The sequence below is a fragment of the Copadichromis virginalis genome, linkage group LG23 (genome assembly GCF_057382275.1).
Source record: "Copadichromis virginalis isolate Kocher_CV1m ecotype Utaka linkage group LG23, C_Virginalis_male_GT1.1, whole genome shotgun sequence".
Lineage (NCBI taxonomy): Eukaryota > Metazoa > Chordata > Actinopteri > Cichliformes > Cichlidae > Copadichromis > Copadichromis virginalis.
The window spans coordinates 17,212,556-17,234,804 of NC_140639.1; the positions used below are offsets into that span (position 1 = coordinate 17,212,556).

At 38.6% G+C, this 22,249-nt stretch overlaps 1 long non-coding RNA gene across 1 annotated transcript; it reads left to right on the forward strand.

Moving 5' to 3' along the window:
* The first annotated feature begins 16,436 nt into the window (after positions 1–16,436).
* LOC146680550 (uncharacterized) lies at positions 16,437–20,507 on the forward strand. The gene is made up of 2 exons (XR_014918099.1): positions 16,437–19,889; positions 19,941–20,507. It is a non-coding gene; the product is annotated as an uncharacterized LOC146680550 (long non-coding RNA).
* Positions 20,508–22,249: the final 1,742 nt, after the last annotated feature.

Genomic DNA, 22,249 nt, shown 5'->3' on the forward strand with positions numbered 1-22,249 from the left:
AAAATTAGATTGTAGTTTGACAGTTTTGAGACAAGTTTTAATTGCAGAGCTTCCTGAAAAAAAAAAAAAAAAGCTTTCTCACTATATTAACTGCACTGTCTAAATGAATGACAACAGAAAGCTGCATGCTGCAATTAAAAAAAAAAAGTTTGGTCTTTTTTTTTATTTATTTAACTTTTAGCCAGCAGTGTTTCCCTAAATCAACTTTTTAACCTGAACAAAATGATCTCCATGTGGGTCTAAAGGAAATCCATTATTATTTGTATGGATGAGGATCAGTGTTGGGACTAACGCGTTATTAAGTAACGCGTTATAGTAACTACATTATTATTGTGGTAACGAGCACGGTAACTAGTTATTATGCCAAAATCAGGAACATAGGGTCGTTACTCGTTACTTCGTGTGGTGGCTATCGCGGAGCTTCCACACATTCAGTAACATTAGCAAGTGGAGGAGGGAAAGGGGACACAGAAGGAAGAGCGACCCGAGGCGGCCGCCGGTCCAAGTGTGAACTGAACTTCAGGTAAGAAGTTATGACCTGCAGTCTCTCTGGGTCAGATATAAACCAAGTTTTGGTGAAGTTTATTTTCGTTATTCTGACTATTTCCATACTGCGTACTAGCTAGCATGACGGAGTTTCTATACAGCTGGGTGGGTGCTATGATGTTAATGATGTTGAACTTTATTTTGTTCATATGTTATTAGAGTTGCCAACCGTCCCGTTTGGTATTCAGAGAAAATATTACGCGTTTCGTATTGAGGTGAAAAGGAACAGTTTGTCCCGTAATTCAGCTACAATGAAAAAGGCACAAAGCTGGAGTTATTCTGTCTTTGCTGCACAGCTGCCTCTTCTTCTCCCATTCTACCCCCTCCCTCTCCTGTTTCTACTTCAATCATGAAAACTGATCAATGATCAGCTGATCGGCTCTCGTTTGTTTATCGCCCACTTTGCGCCAGAAAGTGGAAATCAGCCGATGTCACGTTAAACAACAGCAGCACGTTTAAGTTTGATCAGCTGTTGTTAGAATTTATTTAATATTAATTTCTAGTATCAGCTGATGTTTGCTGGAGCCACAGCTGTAAAAGCTGCTGGTCATGATGTCGTTTTGGTTATCTGGTGAGAGGGAAACATGAAGATGAAACCAGGAGATGTCCTTACTGGATCATCAGAGCTGAACAGGTGATGGAAAAACAGGTTTACCTTTTAGGTGACATGAATGAGTTGAAGGGAAGTTATGAACTGTTTCTGAGAGACAAATAACACCAGGATCCTTTTCTAAGTAGCTGACAGCTGGTAACTGTGCAGGGGCGGATCTAGCAAAGTGTTGCCAGGGGGCCAGGTAGGGCATTAACAGGGAGAGGGGAACACAAGGAAATACTTTTCTTTCTTATTCTCATTTAAAATGTCTAGCTTTTAAAAAATAATTATCTGAATCTTACAACAAATTGATACATATGTACCATCAGAACAGTGTACATCACTGTCACAACAGCGTTTGTTTTCATTCAAAGTCTTTATGATTTTTCCTATAATGGTGGGTCGGTCTCTAGTCAAAATGCCTGAGCCAATTTTTTGTCCCAGTCCAGCTCTGTATGCAGCTCATCTGCAGTCTGGTGTTACCTACATCTTCCTATTCAGAAGGCAGAATTTCCGAGTTCTGAGTACAATCGAAAGCACCACAATTGCAGTTTTTGTGTTGGATGTAAAAGGCGCACATGACGCTGTGACGTAGGCTAGAATCATGGCAGCAGTCAATGACGGTCCAGGCGTGGGATTTCTCTCGTGGAAATATGCACATTATCTTTTCCTTTCTATTGGTAGGTGGCACAGTGCACTTGTGGCAAGTAAGCAAGCTAGAAGACTGGCAAAGTTATGGAAGAAACACACAAGTTACTTTCCCTAGTAACTAGTTACTTTGAAAGTAACAAGTAACTTGAAGTAACTGAGTTACTAGTAATGTAACTAAGTTACTAATTTAAAGTAACTTACCCAACACTGATGAGGATACTAGAGTATATTCTGCTGTACACCAAAGCCTTCTGGTTAGTTGTTTTCAAAGCATTAAACACTGCTCTTTATTTTGTCAAGAGCAGTGTTTAATGCATTTACTGCTCTACTTTGAAAGTCTCTTCACAAAAATTAGGTATGAAACAGCCATTAGATCACTTACTGTAAGGTGCTGTGAAAATGTGAGATACATTGTTATCCCACATACATGATCTTGAGTTAGTCTCAGTTTAGGTCCATTTTAATTATATAGCATGAAATCAAAATGAGAGTTGCCTCAAAGCACTTTATATTTTAAGTATTGTAAGGTAAAGCCCCTAAAATAACACAGAAAACCCCAACAATCATGTGGCTGCTTTTAAGCAAATGCTGTGGCGAAAGTAGGAAAGAAAAACTCCCTTTAAACAGGAAGAAACCTCATGACGATTGAAGAAGAAGTGGGGCAGGAGGGGTGGTGATCAGCCTCAACTGATAGATAGTGAGGGGAGAAAGACAGGACAGAGACAAGCTGTGCAAGAGAGCCAAGTCTTCCTTTGACTTCAGGTTCTGTTTGAAATGCTTGACAGGAAATCGGATTGCTTTCACGTCCCATTTCCTGCACCTTCTGACATTAGATTAGGGAGCATATTTACAACTATGCATCTGAAATCCCAAAACAGACCATTTGACATGCACTTTGTTTTGTGCATGGCCAGTGGTGAAGAGGTGAGAAAGTACATTGGGTTCTCTCGATGTGACATTTTTTTGTACTGGAACCCCAATTTGAATATCTTTCTGAATAGACTGAGCCTATCTGAAAATATCTGACACATTTCCTCCTCATTATGACAGCTTTCGCATCAGTTATTTATAGTTTCCAGTCTAGAGACTTGAAGGGCAAAACATAATTCCGACAGACCACATAAGCACCAATTAGCCATGGCCCAAGCCTGGATGTATTTTATCAATGACATAATAGTACTTATTTGTCAGTACTTATTAGTCTCAGCTGGACCAAATAATTCTTCATTACAATTGATCAATCACTCACACTAGGAGCTGGCAACACAAAGACTGGAGAAATTTATCAGCCTGCAGTGCATAAGACTAAATGAGTGAAAATGCATGTGCGTGACTGTGTGTGCATTTGTAAGATAGAGCTGGTGAGTCAGTCTGTGTTTGCATGTATGTGTATGTGTCTCCAGGCTTTTTCTGGGAGAGGCCAGATGTTAGTGGAGACAGAGAGACTCTGGGGACTGGTCGCCCCTGCCAAGTAAACACACATACATACAGTGTTCAGTCTGGCATAGCCTCTCTTCTAAAGGTACCTTACACGCAAATCTATACATTTAATTTAAGATCTCAGACTAAATGCCAGATTCATGAAGGAAACCAAAGCTGAGATTACAATTTATGCCTAAAAGTTGCAAAATGTAATCCTCCAGATTCTAATGTGGAACCCCAAGCCTCTACGGGTCCTCCTTCGGTACATCCATGAATTTTGTCTGTGGTTTTCTTCTATTTCTCCTTACTGGCAACTTAATAGTCAAGATTTCCCCAGTATATTCACATTCGTCTTCTACACATGTTCAAACCATCTCAACATTGTGTGTTGAGATGGTTATTAGAACAATAAGGTTGGGACCTGTTTCAAAGAGGCAGACTAGTAACAATTTTCTTGTACTCTGTTGTTGAGTTGTTTTGCTTACAGAAACTAAAGTTTCAGAAGAGATTTTTTTTTTCTTAAGATTTCCCTAAGCCTTAAGATTTTTTTAAGATAACACACTAAAAATGATTTAAAAGGGGAGGACTTATATTCAGTGGCCAGACAGATTGAGCTGAAAAGGATGTGCAGCTGCTTGGGGTGATTAAGTATAGATATGGAAATGTATTCACAAGTGAAGAGAGTGTGCTGAGAAGGTGGAAAGAGTGCTTCAAGAAGCTGATGAATGAAGAAAATTAAAGTATAGAAAATAGAAGGATTCCTTAATTAGGAAGTGCAGAGGATTAGTAAGGGGAACTGAGAACTGCTATGAAGAGGAAAGGTGGTCCAGATGACAAAAGTGTCTTTTTTGACAATATTGTTTAACCCTTTAAGACCTACCATAGAACCAAGTCTTCCAGAGCTTATATTACATTTTTACATGGTGTGGTGCCATTTTTGGGAGCATTTCAAGTTGCTATACATCAATACAACAATTATAGCCCAGATTTTAATAATATGTATTCATTAAGTGCATAGTAATTACATAAATTGCAAAAAGTGCAATAAACTACAAAAAAATTGAAAATTGTTTTTGCTTTTTTAACATATATTTCTAGTTAGAGAAATTTAAGAGGCTTATCCCTCAAAACTGTAAATACAAAAAAGTTGGACAAAATAGTTTCCCACCACAGGAAATGTATTTTGAGTGTCTTCATAGTTTTATTTTTGAAATACACCAATTTTTATATACTGCAGGAAAAACGAAAATAAATATTATACTGCAAATTTGCAAAAAAGCAGCATATGCATCAAAATAAACTATTTCCAGCAGTCCTAAGCATCCTAAGCATCCCACAAACGACACAGAAAGTCATAAAGTCAAAGATAACTTTTAAAAACACCAGTATAGGCCCTGAGGCCCTGATGGTAAAAAAAAATACTAAATTTCAGCGAAAATGACGTCACTTCCGGTTTTGGGCAAGTAATGGCGGACATGCAAAAGTCCGCGCTGATGTCTATTCCAACGTAGGAAGTGTTACGAACAGCTGATCGGATCGGCAAAGCATGTTTATTATTATGTTTTTGTTGCTGCAAATGCTTTTTATGCAGTTTTTGCAAAGCTTTATGTGGAAGGAAACCGTGACCTAGGACAAGCTGATGGCACAAGATGTAAGTACAACTCCTTCGGTTTCATATGCGAAAAAAATTATTGCGCTAGCTTACGTGGTTGCAGAGCTACCGGGATTTAACAATAGTTACACAAAACAGAGCGTGCCCGCTCCGACCGGCTCTAAAGGGTTAACACAGTCTTGTAGAGTGAGAGGATGCCGGAGGAATGGGGAGGAAGTGGTACAGATTTTCAAAAGCAATGGTAATGTTCAGAGCTGTAGTCACTGCAGAGGGATAAAGTTAATGATCCATGAAGATGTGACCTTGAAGACCATGATGATATGGGAAAGAGTTGTTAAGGCTGGGTTAAGAAGAGAGGTGAATTAAGTCATAGTATGGTTTGGTGCCAAGAAAGAGCATTACAGAAGCTGTATTTTCTGTAAGAGTGTTGATGGAGAAGTATAGAGAAGGTCAGAAGTCATTGCATCGTGTCTTTGAGGCGCTAGAGAAAGCACGACAGGGTGCCAAGAGACGGATTGTGGTACTGAAAGAGAAAGGCAGGAGTGACAGAGAAATTGTGAGGGTGGGCCAGAACATGCATGAGGACAGTGAAACAGTGGTGAGGTGTGTTGTAGGAGTGGCAGATGATTTCAAGGTGAGGGTGGGATAACATCAGAGCTCAGCTTCCCCTTCTTGTTTGATGAGATGATGGACGGGTTGGCATATGCCTGAAGTCAGGCAAGAGTGTCTATGGAGTATGACGTTTGAAGGACAACATTAATTTGTAGTGAGAGTAGGTAGCAGGTGGAAGAGAGCTTAGAGAAGGAGATATGTTCTCGAGAGAAGAAGAATGAAAGAAATACAAGTAAGACAGGATACATGTGTGTGAATGAGAGGGAGACAGGTGAAAAGGTGAAGAGGGAAAGAGTTGAGGTAGTGAAGGTAGAGGAATTTTAATATCAGGTCCAACCATCTAAAGCAATGGACCGTGCACAAGAGAGGTGAAGAAGAGACTATAGGGAGGGTGACAAGTGTCAGGGGTGACATGTAACAGAAAGACAGCAGCAAAAGTGAAAATACAGGTTTAAAAACTGCTATGATATGTGAATCGTAAGATGATACCACTAAGAAAAAGATAGGAGGTGGAGCTGGAGGTGGTAGAGTTGAGGAGTTGATTTTTATTGGGAGTGACAGAATTAGAAATTAGTAGGTCAGAGAGACAAGTAGGGTCAAGCGGTTTGGAGTCAAAGGTTAGAGAAGCAGGCTGACATGGTTTGGACAGGTGTTAGTGGACATAGTGGACAAAGGATGTGGAATATGGAGCTACCAGGTAGGATGAAATGAGGAAGGAGGACATTCAGAGGTTGTGTGACAGATGGGAATACTAAGGACAGGGTAAGATGAAGGCAAATAATCTGCTGTGATGATCCCTCAAGCTAAAAGAAGAAGAATACACACATCAGATTTTAGTAGATTTGGGCTGAATAGATGTGAACTTTTTTCCCCCCTCATACAACCTGGCATCTCGCCTTCTGGGATACTCAAAGATGATTCACTCGAGTAATAATCATTTTCTTTCTTTTTCCAAATTTTTTTCACCCATCTGCAAGTGGGGGTATAGTTCCCGTGCCAGCTGTCAAGGTGGTTTTGTATGGTGTGCAATGCCTGATGGCTCCGTTAGGGCGACAGTCAAACTGCAGAGGATCTAAGGTGTCGCCTGGGAAGAGCAGATGGTGTCTATAACCAACCACGTAAAGCCCTACATCACTTCAAACCCCACAAACCGTAGTTTGGTCATCACTGGGGCAGTTTAGGTTGGTAGACAACTTTTTAAAGAATGTCAGTTAAAGTGTCCCGGCTAAGATATTCATAAAAAAAAAAAAGACTTCAGCTCAGACCGGTCCAGTTAGTTAAATTTAGCTAGTTGGTTGAGCTAGATGTTGATAACTAAAAATGAAATGGCAAGGACGATGTCTGATTATGGCAGGGTTAGTGGAGATTTCTATTAGCCAGTGTCCAGTAGGGCAATATAAGAGGGCATTTTGTATTGTTGATTAAATTAATGTCTGATGCTACTGAACATGTCATGTTTATAACTCTTCAAGAATCAGCAAAGTGGGTTGATATGGCATATACCATACAATATTATACTTTCATTTAGATTCAGATTTCGAGTTATTCATTTCCAGTTCTTCCTTAACTTTATTTGCCTGTGACAAAGAGTGATACTGCATCTTATATACAGACCTCCACAAGAGCTAAAAACACACATACAGTGTGTACATACATAGTATTGTGTAAACTGTATCGGTGTGGAAAGAAGAAGAAGAAAAAAGTGTTGTTTGTACAAGACAGTTCACAAACTTCCTGTGTGGGTGTGTATGTTAATATGCTGAAGGAAGCCTCCAAAGCTTGAAGACAGGAACCCAAGGTCCCTTTTAAATACCTCTGTAGCTACGGTGAAATCTATAAAGAACACAAATCATTTTATCAAATATTCAGTGCATAAAAAATTTATTATAGATTTTCTCAGTAAGGAAATGCTTTTGGTAGTTACCCAAACCTCCAAACTGATCAATAATAAAACCAACTGTTTTTAATAAGAAAATGCACAAGAGTTTAATATCAAACACCATCATTAAAAAATATCATGTTTCAGATATTTGTGGAGTATTTTACTTGCCTTGAAATGGTTGTAAATATCCAATGAATGCAGCACAAATGATGCAACATGTTGAAGGTGGCTGTGTAATGTATGTATGTATGAAACTACATATAGAAAGGGAAAGAACATTCAAAAGCTATTGGGAGAACAGGTACCTGTAAATACCTTTCTTTAATATTATTATATGTTTCACTTGAAGAATCATAATCCCTCCCACAGCCTTTTGGCTCTGTTTTTAATAATGAAAGAAATATTTTAAGTTTTAAATAGACTGCATCACAGCAGCTCTCAGCATTCTTCCACTAAGAAACATCTAAATAACCAAATGACCTTTCACAGCCAAATTGAGCTGCTATTAAAATGCTAGACCTTCTTGAAGCTGTTGGGGCAATCAAAAATCCCACTAATCCTTGACACCTAAATTGCACTGTGCTGCTTGATCCTTGCTCTTAATAGTGAGTTTCTCCAGAACTCACACAGACTAGCTTAAAGCCACTGAACTACAAAAAATAAAAAATTCAAGCAGCAGCAAACAGAAGACAGTTGCAGTGTCTGAAAATAAGACATTACCAGAGAATACACTGCAATAAATAAAAAGAAAGTTATTATTATTTTTTCAAATCAATTTAAATAATTTTGTTCTAGCTATATGTGAACCATATTTTCCTCAGAGGCATGTGATGACAAAAAACAAACATTTCAACAAAATTTCAGAGTAAAAACATCAGAAAAGGAACAGCATGTCAGAGAACACGTAGGTACCCCAGTCTTTATGTAGGTGTATAATAACCATTAATCTGGTTTGTCCTCATTCCCCCATCTCTCCTGTCCAAAGCAGGCTCCATTAGCAAAAATGGGTCAGCTTTAATCCACAGCCAAATTAATGGAAATGAAAACGCTTCTATTTGTGATTGATGCTGCTGTGTGTGAGAGTATGTAAGTGTTTCTTTGGGAGAGAGAGTGAGCTGTCAGCATTAATTAGTTATGCAGGTGCCCTGTAATGAGTATATAAGAGTGTGTGTGTGTGTGTGTGTGTGTGTGTGTGTGTGTGTGTGTGTGTGTGTGTGTGTGTATCTCACAATGAAGGAGACACATTTCATTCTGCCAATATAACTACAAAGTAAAATGTTTTACATTAGTATCTGCAAGTGCTTCAAAGGGAAAGAACTAAAGGAGAACACTGGAAGTCTCTTTTTAATCTATAGTTGTGGCACTCTTTAATCGGGGCAGCTACTATACAGCCACAAAGCAGTTGCCTACTTGAGGAACAACATATATTCAGTATCTCAACAGTCTCAGCTCGCTATGAAAAGAAAGAGGGGTGGAGGTATAAAAAAACAGAGTGCAAGGTTATGGCCTTATGACAGAAGATCACAGTTTTTCAAGAAGAGCGCTTAAAATGGGATTATCTGCATGTGCAGTTTAAAACAGCCAGTTTCTAGATGGTGAAGTGTAATTTTCTTACTGAGAACTTTTAATTAACTTTTATTTAAATTGAAAAGCTTATATGGCCACCTACTGAACCAGACATCTACTATGTACCAAGAAAGCGGGTGCTTACATGAACAACACATATTCAATGTGTCAGCTCTCGATTAAAAGTAACAGGGATGAAAGAGACTACAAGGCCATGGCATTAATGTTTAACCAGTTTTCCAAGAAACTGTTTTGTTGTTGTTGTTTTTTCCCCCCCCCACAAACTGACATATGGAATTAAGAGGCTGCCAGAGCAATCCTGCAGGTTGTTTTCCATCTTTAAAAAAAAAAAAAAAAAAAGCAAAAACCTGTTTGACTTACTTTCTTATCTCTTTTGTTCTCCTGCTCTATTTATCACTGTTTGCTCTAGGACACACAAACACTTACGTGACAGCCTATGAAGACAATCTAAATAAATCTAACTCTGAACTTATTTCCAAATATAAAATACATTTACATTTTTCTCACTAGACAACACATTTACTGTTCATTAATAAACAAAACATTATGCATTCACACATTTATACGCAACCATAACAGGTCATTGCAGTGAAAATGTATTTTTTGAAAAATATGCAGTTCACATGATCATGAATGCTTAGGCTGCTGCCCCCGCAACCCGGCCTCGGATAAAGCGGATGAAGATGGATGGATGGATGAATGCGCACAAACCCATTATTTACCAACGGAGAATGTCATTGCATCGCTTCACCAATCCAACCTTTCCTCTATAGGAAACCATGGAGAAGAATGTATGCAACCCCTGAATGAATGCTAAGCAGAACGGTAGTGTGGCTGCTTCTAAAGCCAAGTGTGCACTCTTGGTTACATTAAAAATGCATGGAATAATAGCAATGTTTTTATTAAACTGCTTAATGCACATGAAGCTGTTCTCGTTCTTTGGTGACCTATATGTGCGACTATCTTTGTCCGCTGCTTGCAGTCAGTGCCAGAGTTGGTCTGTCACATCATGCTGGATAGTATTTTTTTTGCTAAAGCCATGGCAGCTCACAATAAATGTATTGTTTATTCAAGCTTGTACTGACAGGTATACTACCAAGTGAGATTAACGGATCACTAAACTATGTCGACCTAAAAATCAGTTTTCTGTGATATGTAAGTGGCTTCCTTTTTCCTGGCTAAATCACCAAGGTAACATATTCGAAACACATAACTTAGTCAGGAGTGGGCTATGTTCTGAGGTTGCACTTAAATCAACAGAAAACACCAGGTTTTCACTGATTCTTTTACAGCACGTTTTAAGGACAGTGTAGAAAAAGAGTCATATGATTCGTGCAGTGCCCCTTTTTATGTTGAACCTTAACTGAAAAAATTGATTTCCAGCATCACAAACATTCCTCCCACTGAAAAAAAGTAGTTTTAAATGTTTTGACAAGCTTATGCAACATGTATGAAATGTAAGTCAGTTGTCACACATTATTTCCATCACACACACACACACACACACACACACACACACACACACACACACACACACACACACACACACACACACACCTCTATTATGTGAAAACAAGATCATGATTTTTGCAAAACCATATTCCCCTTTATTTTTACATGTTACACTGAAAAAGATCCGATTTCAAGAAAAAGATTCTCAAAGTTAAAACATTATTGTTATTTATTTTAACATTATATATTATATATATATTTAACATTATATCACAGAGACCTCTTGGTTTGCTAAGCACAACAGCCTGGCTGCATCCAGGAATCTGCCAGCACCACTCAAGTTCACTCTTATCAATCATTGATTTTTATTTAAGCTGTATAAAAGTGTAAAAACAATAATTATACATTTTATGAGATTTTTCACTCAGTTCTTTATCTGTAATGAGGAACAGTAAGTTTATCAAACATCTGGTCAAGTATTCAGAAACAAACTTCAGTGGAATTTGGTGGATGGCCAGCTGTTCCACCACTTTGGATCAGATGGAAATTTCATCAACTGGGCATCATGAATTTTATGGGTTACTGTAAAATTCATGATCCCCAGAAGATGAAACATAACGACTTGGTATATCTAGCCCTCCACTTAACTAACTCATATTTTACCAATGATATTTCATATTTTGTGAGATGGTTCTAGGAGGTGCAGATTGGCTGATATTTGTTTCCAGCTGAGATCGGTTGAGCCATCTGGTGAATGGATCACCAGCTAGTATGATTCATGTGTTTGTGGAAGCAGATTTAGAAGACATACTGGATACTACGTGTAAAAGAAGAAATGTTTTGCTTTCCTAATTACTGCTTTGATTCCTGTTCTACTTATTAAATAAATGTAAATATGTAGTTTATTTTAAACTAATGTTCAGGTGGCTGTCAATCTTATGATTCAACAAATAATCCCTATTCAGCTTGGTCCAACATAACCTTTAATTCAGGGTGAAATAAATGTATTTGTAGCTGCAAAACCCTCTTATGGCTGGCTTATTCACTGGCTCTAAATCCTTCCAAAGCACTGCTTACGTCTCCCTGTTTCCCAAAAGCCTCATCATCTGATAGACATGCATGTTCTGTTCGTATTTGCTTATGTCATGCACAGTAAATGAAAAGCCCAGTGATGACCGGAGGATAGTTTTGATTTGTTACTGCATTAAATAAAATGTGCATTACAAGCAGAGCTGAAATGCATTGAAAGAGTAAAAGGAAAAAAAATGCCACAACTAATAATCAGATGTATCTATTATTGCCTCAGATTTGTGAAATTTGTGTCAAATGTGTGAAAAATATGCTTTATTTTTTCAATAAAATGTATATTTAAATGTGTTTGATATCTGAAGCTAAAGTTCCAATTGTTAGACAATTAAGGTTTAGTTTATTTGAGAAAGAAGGATGCAATGAAAAATAAAATGAAATGAAAAATATTTGTGCAGAAATGTTAGAATGCAACAGATTTATGATATAACAATAATATACAGAATATGGCGAGTTGTTTCATGAAGCAAAACTATTTGCACACTATTATATAATCTGGAAATATGTTAACTAATACATTTGATCTCTGTGCTTTTTCTCTGCATTTTCACAAAGTCCTTGAATTGTCCTACAATCAAAGAACAACGAAATAAAAAGAACAGCTGTTTCTGGATTTGCACATTACTTTGGTCAAGTGACACAATGATAGTGGTTTCACCTGAACCTCTGATGGTAATGACTTACACCTTTGTGACAATGTGCATAATTAATAGTGAACAAAAACAATATTTTAAGAGACAACCCCCACTAGGGTTTAAATACCTGGGAATCTCCACCTTTTGGTTTTAGAACTGTAGAGGCCTCTTGGATGAGAGGTGAAGCATGTTCTCAAAACCTGAAGATGTCCAGTTTCTTGTTTCTTTCCAAGCTCCTTAGACTACCATGACATAGGTGACTGAGAACCTACAAAAACATCAAACTTGCACATTCATGTCTTCTTGGACCTTGCTTTGTGTGCTGGTGTACAGTCACATTGGAACAGGAAGAGTTGATTCCCAAACTGTTCCCCCAAAGTTGGAAGTATGAAATTGTCCAAAATGTCTTAGAATGCTAAAACATTGAAGGTTTGTTTTGCTTAAACTAGGGGTCAAGCCCATCTCCTGAAAAACCACCCCATTATTCAGACTAAGTAATAGGTAATTATTTGGTTTAAAATATAACAGAATTTATTCATTATCTAATCTGTCTGTAGACAAACTGTGAATGAAGAAAAAGTCTAAAAGTATAGCTACAATTATATTATGTATCAACAATTAAATTACTAACTGAAACTGATGATTGTCTGTTAAGGTCATACTCACGCTACACTTAGCATGCCGTTATTCCTGTCCTAAAATGCCCAGGTGTCCAGATAATGGAAGCACAGATACCGACTCTGGTATGCTGGGTAGCCCTTCAAATTACAGCTCATTCATTTCCATAATTATGCTCTAATGAGGGTCTTAGGCAACAGAAACTGTGCAGTGTTCTTTTCATGCTCTTTCAAGTCGTAATGGACTATTTATTTCACCTACTGACCAATCCTAGTCCAAGGGGTAACCAGCTGGGACCCAATAATTTTGCTATTTCCGATTCAAAAAGCCTTTAATTACAACATATTCTTCAGTTCAAAAATTCCTTGCTTTTCTTCAGCTGTAACCGCTCATAATTAGAAATAAGTCAGGTAAATTTGTTTCCGATCAAAGTGGCTATTTCTGAATTCTCAGGAAGTGACCACAGTGATGAGATGTTGGCAGAGACTGTGTGAAAAGAACGGTGATGAACAAACAATAATTTAGCTTTTCTACCTAGTTCCAATCAACCCAGCCGAGAAAGGTTTCTCACAATGCAATGTGAAAAGCAATCTCTATAATGTGTGTGTTGCAGTGTAACACTGTTACAGGAAAAATGTTTCTATGTTTCTTTACCTTCTTTTAAATGTGCAAGCATGCCCTTTTGTCTATGGTTAGATTAGTTTAGAATTATCTTTTTAGACTTTCTCAGCAAAGACATACTGTTTTGGGACATATTGTTTTAGATTGTTTTATCTATCACAGCCTTCTCCCACCTCTCTGCTGACGAGACTAGCGCCACATATGGAGTTGTTTATTTTATTTGTTTTGTATTTTCTTATCCTGTTCTCACTGTCTTTCCTATAAAAATTACCAAGCCACTGTGCATGGTGTGAGTTGTTCTTAGCAGCTCACCCGTGTACACGTTTGATAAAGAAAGTAACTTTGTCTCATTGTGTCTTTATTTCTCCTGGGTTTTTTACAGAGTTTTCCCCCAACATTTCTTGGTCCTTCGGAGCCGGAGCGCCTCCATCGTGTCCCATCTCCGTGACCAGTCCACGTTGCTCGTCTGTCGACAGCCCACACACTAGGTGTGTGGTCAAAGACCAAGGGCGTTAAATTCGAGTCTTGGCCAACGTTCTTAGAAAGCGACCCACGGTGGTGGGACCCGATCGAGGTGGACCAGACCCGGCGACACCGACCAGGTAGATACAGACACACTGACACAATCTTGCGTAAAAGCGCATTTTGAATTCAGGGAATTTAAAATAGCGGAAGTAGCTCGTCGACTGGTAGCTTTAGAAGCTCGTCGACTGGTAGCGTAGCTCGTCGACTGGAAGCTTTGGAAGCTCGTCGACTGGTAGCTTTGGAGCTCTGGGTAGCTCCCCCAGCTGGGTCTAGACTGGGTCTAGGGAGTAAGTAGCTCTGGGAGCTCCCCTTATTATAAGGGTTCCGGTCGCGCGCGTCGAAGCTGTGAATGTGAATGTGTGTGTGTGTATTGTTTTAATTAATGGAGCAAGCTGAATTTTCACGGTCCAATAAGAGACTGAGCTGCTCCTACTGTGTTTTTCTTTTACTGCTATTCACTGACGTGCTGGTGAGTTGAGAGAACGGTCGAGTTCCGTCTCGTAAAGTTCACACCGCTTTTGGAAATAGTCCGAAAGTAGAAGGGCGTGTGAACAACCACTCTCGTCTCTAATACCAGCGAAGGTGATAGCAGCTGTATTGTGTATATATTACTTAAACAAAAATAAGTAAATACATAAATAAGATGGGTAATCACGCAAGTGAAATTAAAACTCACTCCTGCTGACGAGCAGTGGTGAGAAAAGAAAAGTCCAGACGCCGGACAAAAACAGTGTCTGTAAACTGAGAGATTTAAGAAAACAAAATATAAACAGTCAGAAGAATAGAACTCAACTGCCAGTTTAGTAAAACCAGAAGACGAGACACTGTGCATTTCCCACAATCCTTTTAGTAAGCCATCACTCACTCCTGCAGCCGCATCTGCAGCACCACCCATATCAGGAAGAACATAATAATCCCTTATTAAGTGAAAACTAGAGATCACAGTAGTTTGAAGTAGTTTAAAAGGGTTGAAAACAGACCCCACTGAGTAGATATAAATATAAAAAGTACGAAATAAAGATGAACAAAGGGAAAGTTACAGTAGAAATTATCTTTAGAGTATTTGAAATTAATAATAGCAAGGATAACAACCTGTAAAGTGATATTAACAATGAAACACAGTTGGCATGATGACCATGCCCAGCATGTATAAATTGAATATAAAGCAAATAATTCACACGAAAATATTTTAATAAAATAAATAAGGTATATTAAGGCTGTGTCATTGTTCAGCCAAGGAGAGTGTGTGAAAAGGTAACTGTCTCCACCTTGGGAAAAGGATGATTCTGCAGGTCATCTGAAGCCCTTGATGGATACAAAATAAAATATAAATAATATATTATAATAGAACTGCCTGGTCCACCATGCAACAGAGAGAACAAATGTGACCGCAGATTGGATGAATTCTAAATTATCTGTTTGCTGAATAAGATGATCCTAACTAACAAATTGGCTCAGGAGTAGTATAGTGGTACACACTGATAAAATATTATAATATGCTATTGCTGTCATATAAGACAAAGAGGATAATATTAACAATGACAATATTAATATGAAGAGGCACCTTAATCTGTTATGATGTGAGGTGAATAATTGTTAAGCAGTAGTCTGCATCAAGCTTAAGGTTTGCTGAAACTCAGTGTAATGACATGTGAGATGAAGACAATACAGAGAATAACTAAACTAATGAAGTGCATAGAGGCACTTGACCAGCTTGAAACCTATCATCCTAGAATGACACATTGCTGAGATATAGAGCACACCTATAATAACAACCAATAAGCAAAACCCTGTAGTCAACAGCTAAAACTACAGGATTGAGAAGCTGAATTAAATATGTAGACACTGCTAAGCTGATGAGCATGTTACACATTTTCTTTTCTTTTTATTTATTTGTTTCTTTTAGAGCAGAAGCTGCTGTAACACACCCAAAGAAAGACTCTAGGTCTGACCAACCGTCTCAGTCGTGGGCAAAAAGATGTCAGTCAATAAAATTCTAAAAGATAATTTATTGACAAAAAATATATCAAGAGATAAAAGATAAAACAGTCCAGTGTCCCACTTAAGAATTGTATAAAAACACACAGTCCCAAGGCCAGAGCCAGCTATGCCACACAGCCAAGTTGCACTCCACATGTTGCCTTTAACAGGGTTAGAAGTCGTCCTTGGAGACCCACCACCCTGCAAGCATATAGTCAGTGGTCACTCAAGCCTCTGCAACTCTGCTGCCTTTAGGCTGTGGCATATAATAGGCCCTGGCCTGCACAGAGAGACAAAACGACGCACTTAATATAAAATTCATAGCGCAAAACCCATCCATCCCAATCATATCTGATTTCATCACATTACATACCTGCACAGAGAGACAAAACAAAACAGCAGTGGTTGTAGTGTGGGCTATAAGTAGACCAGTGTATCAGTGCAATCAAGTACACCTGCCTCTAATTAGTCCAACCCCATTCCAGCCATTGGCTCACCAAAAATGTGACACACACAAAACCACTCCCAACCCAGTGCAACTTCACACAATAATATGGAGCTGAATTAACACAGGCACATTAGTCTACCATGTTACAAGCTGCATGCTCTTACAAGCCAACATATGCAGACTTCTGCCTTGTTCGGGTGGCAGCATTTTTCTTTTTTCTTTTGTGTCCTGACACGTTTATGTTTTTTGTTTTTGTTTGATTATTTTGTTGGTTTTGGAAACGAATTTAAACGAACTTGTGACAATACTTGAGAATCACAGTGACACATAGTGATTAGGCATATGATTGAAAAATGCCTAGGTTTAGAGCTGTGAGCTATGAGCTGTGAGCAATGCAAAGTTAAATATATATATGTATAAATGGGAAACAACCCTAACTTGAAAGTTTGAAATGTGTGAGATCCATGAATTGTTTGAAAAACTAGAAATTATTCAAAACTGCCTTAAGTGAAAATGTAGTGTTGCATCTATTCTCCCAAACCAAGACAAACAAAAAAGAAGAAGCTTTCTGTAACTTCAAAATAAGGCTGACTGTTGACAATAGACTAAAACACTAATTCGCAGGTGGCTATCAGGAACAGAGAGGCGAGCAAAGTCACAAACACCAAGGCTGCAGACAGCCACGCAGAAACAGCAGATAACATAGAGACAACGCCTGCTAGAACCGTGGAGAGGAAGGTCACTTCCCACGAGATTGTAGGAGTAGAGGACAAATTAGTTGTAAAGTCAGCTTCAGGCCACACAACTGTACAACAATTAACTGCCCTTTTAGAACTAGTGCACACAGCAAGTGGCCGCAGGTGCTTTATTAAATGCATATATGACCCGTCGTGTCCAGTAAATTTGCTAGGTAGAGACGCTCTGACAAAACTTAAGATAGCAGTCATGCCATTCTTTTCTGGTATTAAACCTGAGTGCATGCTAAATGACACCCGCCACATCCACTTTCCAGAAACCGACCGAGTATCACAACATTCTGAGATTTAAACAAACTCCAGGCCCAGATCCACCTTATGATCAGCAAGTGTGGAAGCTAGGAGAACAGCATTTGACCTTACAGCACAGGCCGAAATTGTGTAGGTTACGCAGTAACCACAGATAGTAAAATAATAGAAGCAAAACCCCTTTCTTCTTCGTGTTCTGCACAGAGCGCTGAGCTGATAGCTGTGATACGCGAAAGTGAAATACACAAAGACAAACTAATAAATATACATACAGACAGCCAGTATGTTTTCTCTGCTGTACATCATTTTGCAAAAAATTTGGCATAACAGAGGAATGATTACACCAACTGGAAACCTGGTTCAGCATGCCAACCTCTTACAACGCCTACTGACTCTTTCATTACTACAGGCAACAACTTTGCCGACAGAGCAGCAAAATAGGCGGCACAAAACACAAACATCACATTGATGGCAGTGAACACACATCAGATTCCACTGGATGTGTTGAAAAATGAACAAAAGCAGCAAGCACAGCAGAGCAGGCAAAATGGCTAAAACACGGTGCAGTTCTGACAAACGACTTAATGATGTGTTATGGCAAGCTAGTGTTGCCAAAATTCCTCCACAAAATGGCGGCATTAGTGACTCATGGCTGTACGCATTTGTCAACGGGGGGACTGACCAGTATTGTCAACTCTCATTTCTACACTGTAAATTTTGAAACCTCAGCAAAACAATTTGTCAGAACGTGCATGACGTGTCAAAAATGTAATGCTCAGGGAAACCTGAGACCACACAATCCATATGGACTTTATTGAGCTAAATGAATGCCAAGGGTAAAAATACACCCTAGTGGTTATAGATGTATTCTCAAAGTGGCCAGAAATCTACCCAGTGAAAAAGGCAGATACAATTTCAGTAGCAAAATGTATGTCTAAGTTGTAGGAAAATAAAGAGATGATTGTAAATGACGAAGAATGTAATGATGTCTATCAAGTGTCTTGCAGATCACAGCCCGGTGACTGGGTTCTGATCAAAGTGCTCCAAAGGAAAAACTGGAGCTTGCAAAATAGCGGAACGACCATCTTGCATCCATCAGAGCCAGTAAGTGAAGCCATCTAAACACAGCTGACAGCAGGCTTGCCCACTTGTTGTGATCTCGCCCGGTGGAGGGGTCAGCTTTCCTGGCCGGGGGGTCTACTCGCGACAGGAGGGTGTGTCCCGTCGTCATGAGGTGGTGGCTCTTAACAACTGCAGCGGCCCTGACCATGGCCGGGCTCCTCACCTTTGCTTCCGTGAGGGACAACAAGTCACGTTATATGGAGAAAAGGCAGACACTGTATGACAAAGGAAAGTACACCAAGTTTCCCCATGGCTATGCCACTAATTTCTGGTGGCAGTTTATGAACACTACAGCTTACTTGAATAATAAAACTGACTGCTATGCAAATACATATACACTTTCTGCCCACCAAGGAACGAGAGGAAGTGTATGGACTGTTCACTCAACGAAACCTGTGCCAGTAACGCGACACTGATGAGCCTCAACTGTCGCTCCAACTACAGCTACCGAATGATACTACAAACAAAGACTCATTACCAGACAGGATGTGCACGGACGGCACCAAGCAGTAAAGGAACCAGAGTTTCGCATCTGAGGAGGAGTGAAATTCTTACAGAGCTTGATCCCCGGCATTGGAGTTGCCGAGGTGCGGGATCACGTGGAAATCAACCGATATGCTCTGCTACGACACATCAACTTGACTAAGACCCTGGGAACCGCCTTAGCAGGAGAACAGCAGGCCATCAGAACGATGGTGCTGCAGAACAGACTGACACTAGACCTGCTAACAGCATCACAAGGAGGAGTTTGCAAGCTGATCGGGGAAACATGTTGCACTTTTATCCCTGATGGATACGAAACTGGAGGAGACATTTATGAAGCTTTGCAGAATTTGACCGCTCTGCAAAAATATGTCACTGAACACACACCTGGAGCAGCTACAGCACAAGGCTGGCTGGACTGGCTGTTCAGCGGTTCATGGCTGGCTGCTGTAGCAAAGCCATTTTTCCTTCTAGGTCTCATCATGATAGCACTGCTCATATTAGTGTTGTGTGTGTTGCCATGTCTAAGAGTAATGATTTCACAGATGATAACAACTACAATGACTGCTTATGTTGCCGTGCCTGAAGAAGAACAACATCCCGTTGCAATTCTGTTAGAGGAGAACTTGTACTAGCTGCTAATAAATGACGTGGTGATTAAAAATGACTTGTCAAGTGATCATGCACTGATTAAAACATTAGTAGGTTATGCAAGTTTTCATGCTTTTATTTTTTTGACGTCTTGAGTTTTAAACATAAAGTTTGTCATTTTAAATATAACGTTTTCATGCTTTTATTTTTTGAAGTTTTCAGTTTTAAACATAAAGTTTCCATTTTAAATATGAAGTTTTCATTATTTTACATATAAAGTTTTCAATTTAAGGTTTGCATCATTTTAAATATAAGGTTTTCATCCTTGTATTTTTTGAAGTTTTCATTTTACATATTAGGTTTTCATCATTTTTAAATATAAAGTTTTCATTTTACTTTTCATCCTTTTATTTTTTGTAAGTTTTCGTTTTAAAATATAAGGTTTTTATCCTTTATTTTTTGTAGTTTTAGTTTTATTATTTTTTCTTGTTTATTCCACTTCTTATTTCATTTACTATGATTTTCATTTACTATGTTTTTCTTTGTATTATTTTCTTTTGTTTTATTCTTTAGACCAAATGACTTCCATTTCTGCTATGCTGACATTTTGAGAATTTAAAAATTGCTTAAGATACTTAATAAATAACCTTCACAGACAATTGTTGTATACATTTAAAATAAGTTAAAACAGGAGGGAATGTTACAGGAAAAATGTTTCTATGTTTCTTTACCTTCTTTTAAATGTGCAAGCATGCCCTTTTGTCTATGGTTAGATTAGTTTAGAATTATCTTTTTAGACTTTCTCAGCAAAGACATACTGTTTTGGGACATATTGTTTTAGATTGTTTTATCTCTCACAGCCTTCTCCCAGCTCTCTGCTGACGAGACTAGCGCCACATATGGAGTTGTTTATTTTATTTGTTTTGTATTTTCTTATCCTGTTCTCACTGTCTTTCCTATAAAAATTACCAAGCCACTGTGCATGGTGTGAGTTGTTCTTAGCAGCTCACCCGTGTACACGTTTGATAAAGAAAGTAACTTTGTCTCATTGTGTCTTTATTTCTCCTGGGTTTTTTACAGAGTTTTCCCCCAACAAACACAATATACTATCTGATTGTATGAAGCTAATTTTTCTGTAGTTTGACCATGCATTAAACAATCAAAGCCCCACTTGAGTGAGATGTCATTGCTCGCCCTTGAAAACACTTTTTCAGCAGCATTTTATTGAGATTATTTAGCAGTAAGTCTGGAGAGCCAAGATTAGACTGTTTTTCCTTATTCACCCCAACCTTTCCTTGTTCTTGTGAAGGTCATTACAGTACAAAAGAGTCCAGTAAGAGTGGCCAGAGTTGCCTTATCCACCCTAACAAAGCTTAATGCCACTGATAAAAACAGTAGTGTTACTGGCTGGATGTCAGGTTTGCGTGTTGCCTCATTACATTAACAATTCAATTATATTCCTGGCAGTCCAACTGGGAAGCCAAGCTCTTCTATCCTCCTATTTATAGTAGTTTTCCTTGAGAAATCTAGTTCTAGCCTTCCCTAAATCTTTAAAGTTACAATCTGCACTAAATTCTGTTTTTAATCCAGATATCACATATCAAATTAAAATCAACTGAACAATAAAGAAAAAGCAGGTAAAGACTGCCAACTTCTAATACAAAAACTATTCTTATTGCACATGTATGGTTGGCAGTTTTATATCTGGCTGATCTGATTGCTCTAACATGCAAAGCATTAACATCAAAGCTTTCACAATGCCAATTTTTTCTGATTATTTATTTGATTTCTTCACACTGTTACTGGCACTGGGCTGCCAGTTAAGCTTGCTCACCTCACTTCAGTAGACTCCTGTCGTTGCTTTTTGCAGTACCAGTTCATTTGTTTTCCATTTGGCTGTTCCTGAATCATTTCAGTAACCACACACTGTCTGTGCTTTTCCTGCTCAAGGTGGCCAGTTACTCATTCAGAAGTTCATACTGAAAGAAATGCCTTCAGGTACCATCATTAAAAGCAGATCATTAGTTACACATTCAATCACTCCTGCCCCAGGACAGCAAGCGCACACACACACACACACACACACACACACACACACACACACACACACACACACACACACACACGGTTTCCAGTAATATACTGGCTGATCTCCTCATTCATGGACCTTGGCCTGCTTCCATTAGAGACACAAGGCTGCCTAATTTTTTCTTTTGTCCGTTCTCATCTACATAAATTTGAACCACTTATGGAATACATTTTACTAAATCCGTATACAGTTAGATGAAATTTGTAATTAATATACACTCACAAATCACAAAATTAAAAATCACCTTTGTGCCTCTCTCATCAATCCAAAACTTGATTGATGACATTTTAAACACCCTGATATTAATAGCAGTTTTAGTAAGAAAACCACTTTATCCTACTTACAGTTTTTGCCCGTTGCTTGAACACTATAAACCCATGCTTAGACTAAAGTAACACAACTTGAAGCTTTTGTTACCATACCTCAAACACATGCACCGTTACCTTAAACAAAAGCACTGCTTTGCACCCTAGTTGCAATTATGCAACACACTTACTCCTTTATGCAACACACATGGTCCTGCATACTACACTCTATTCCATACATAAGACACTTCGTTCACAAAATGAAATTTCAGGGTGCCATTTGGAAAACACATGTATCCAAAATACAAAACACATCGTGTAATTGCAACCACTCAAATACACACCTGAAGGCGCTTACTTGCAAAACTGAACACCAATTAGCCAAC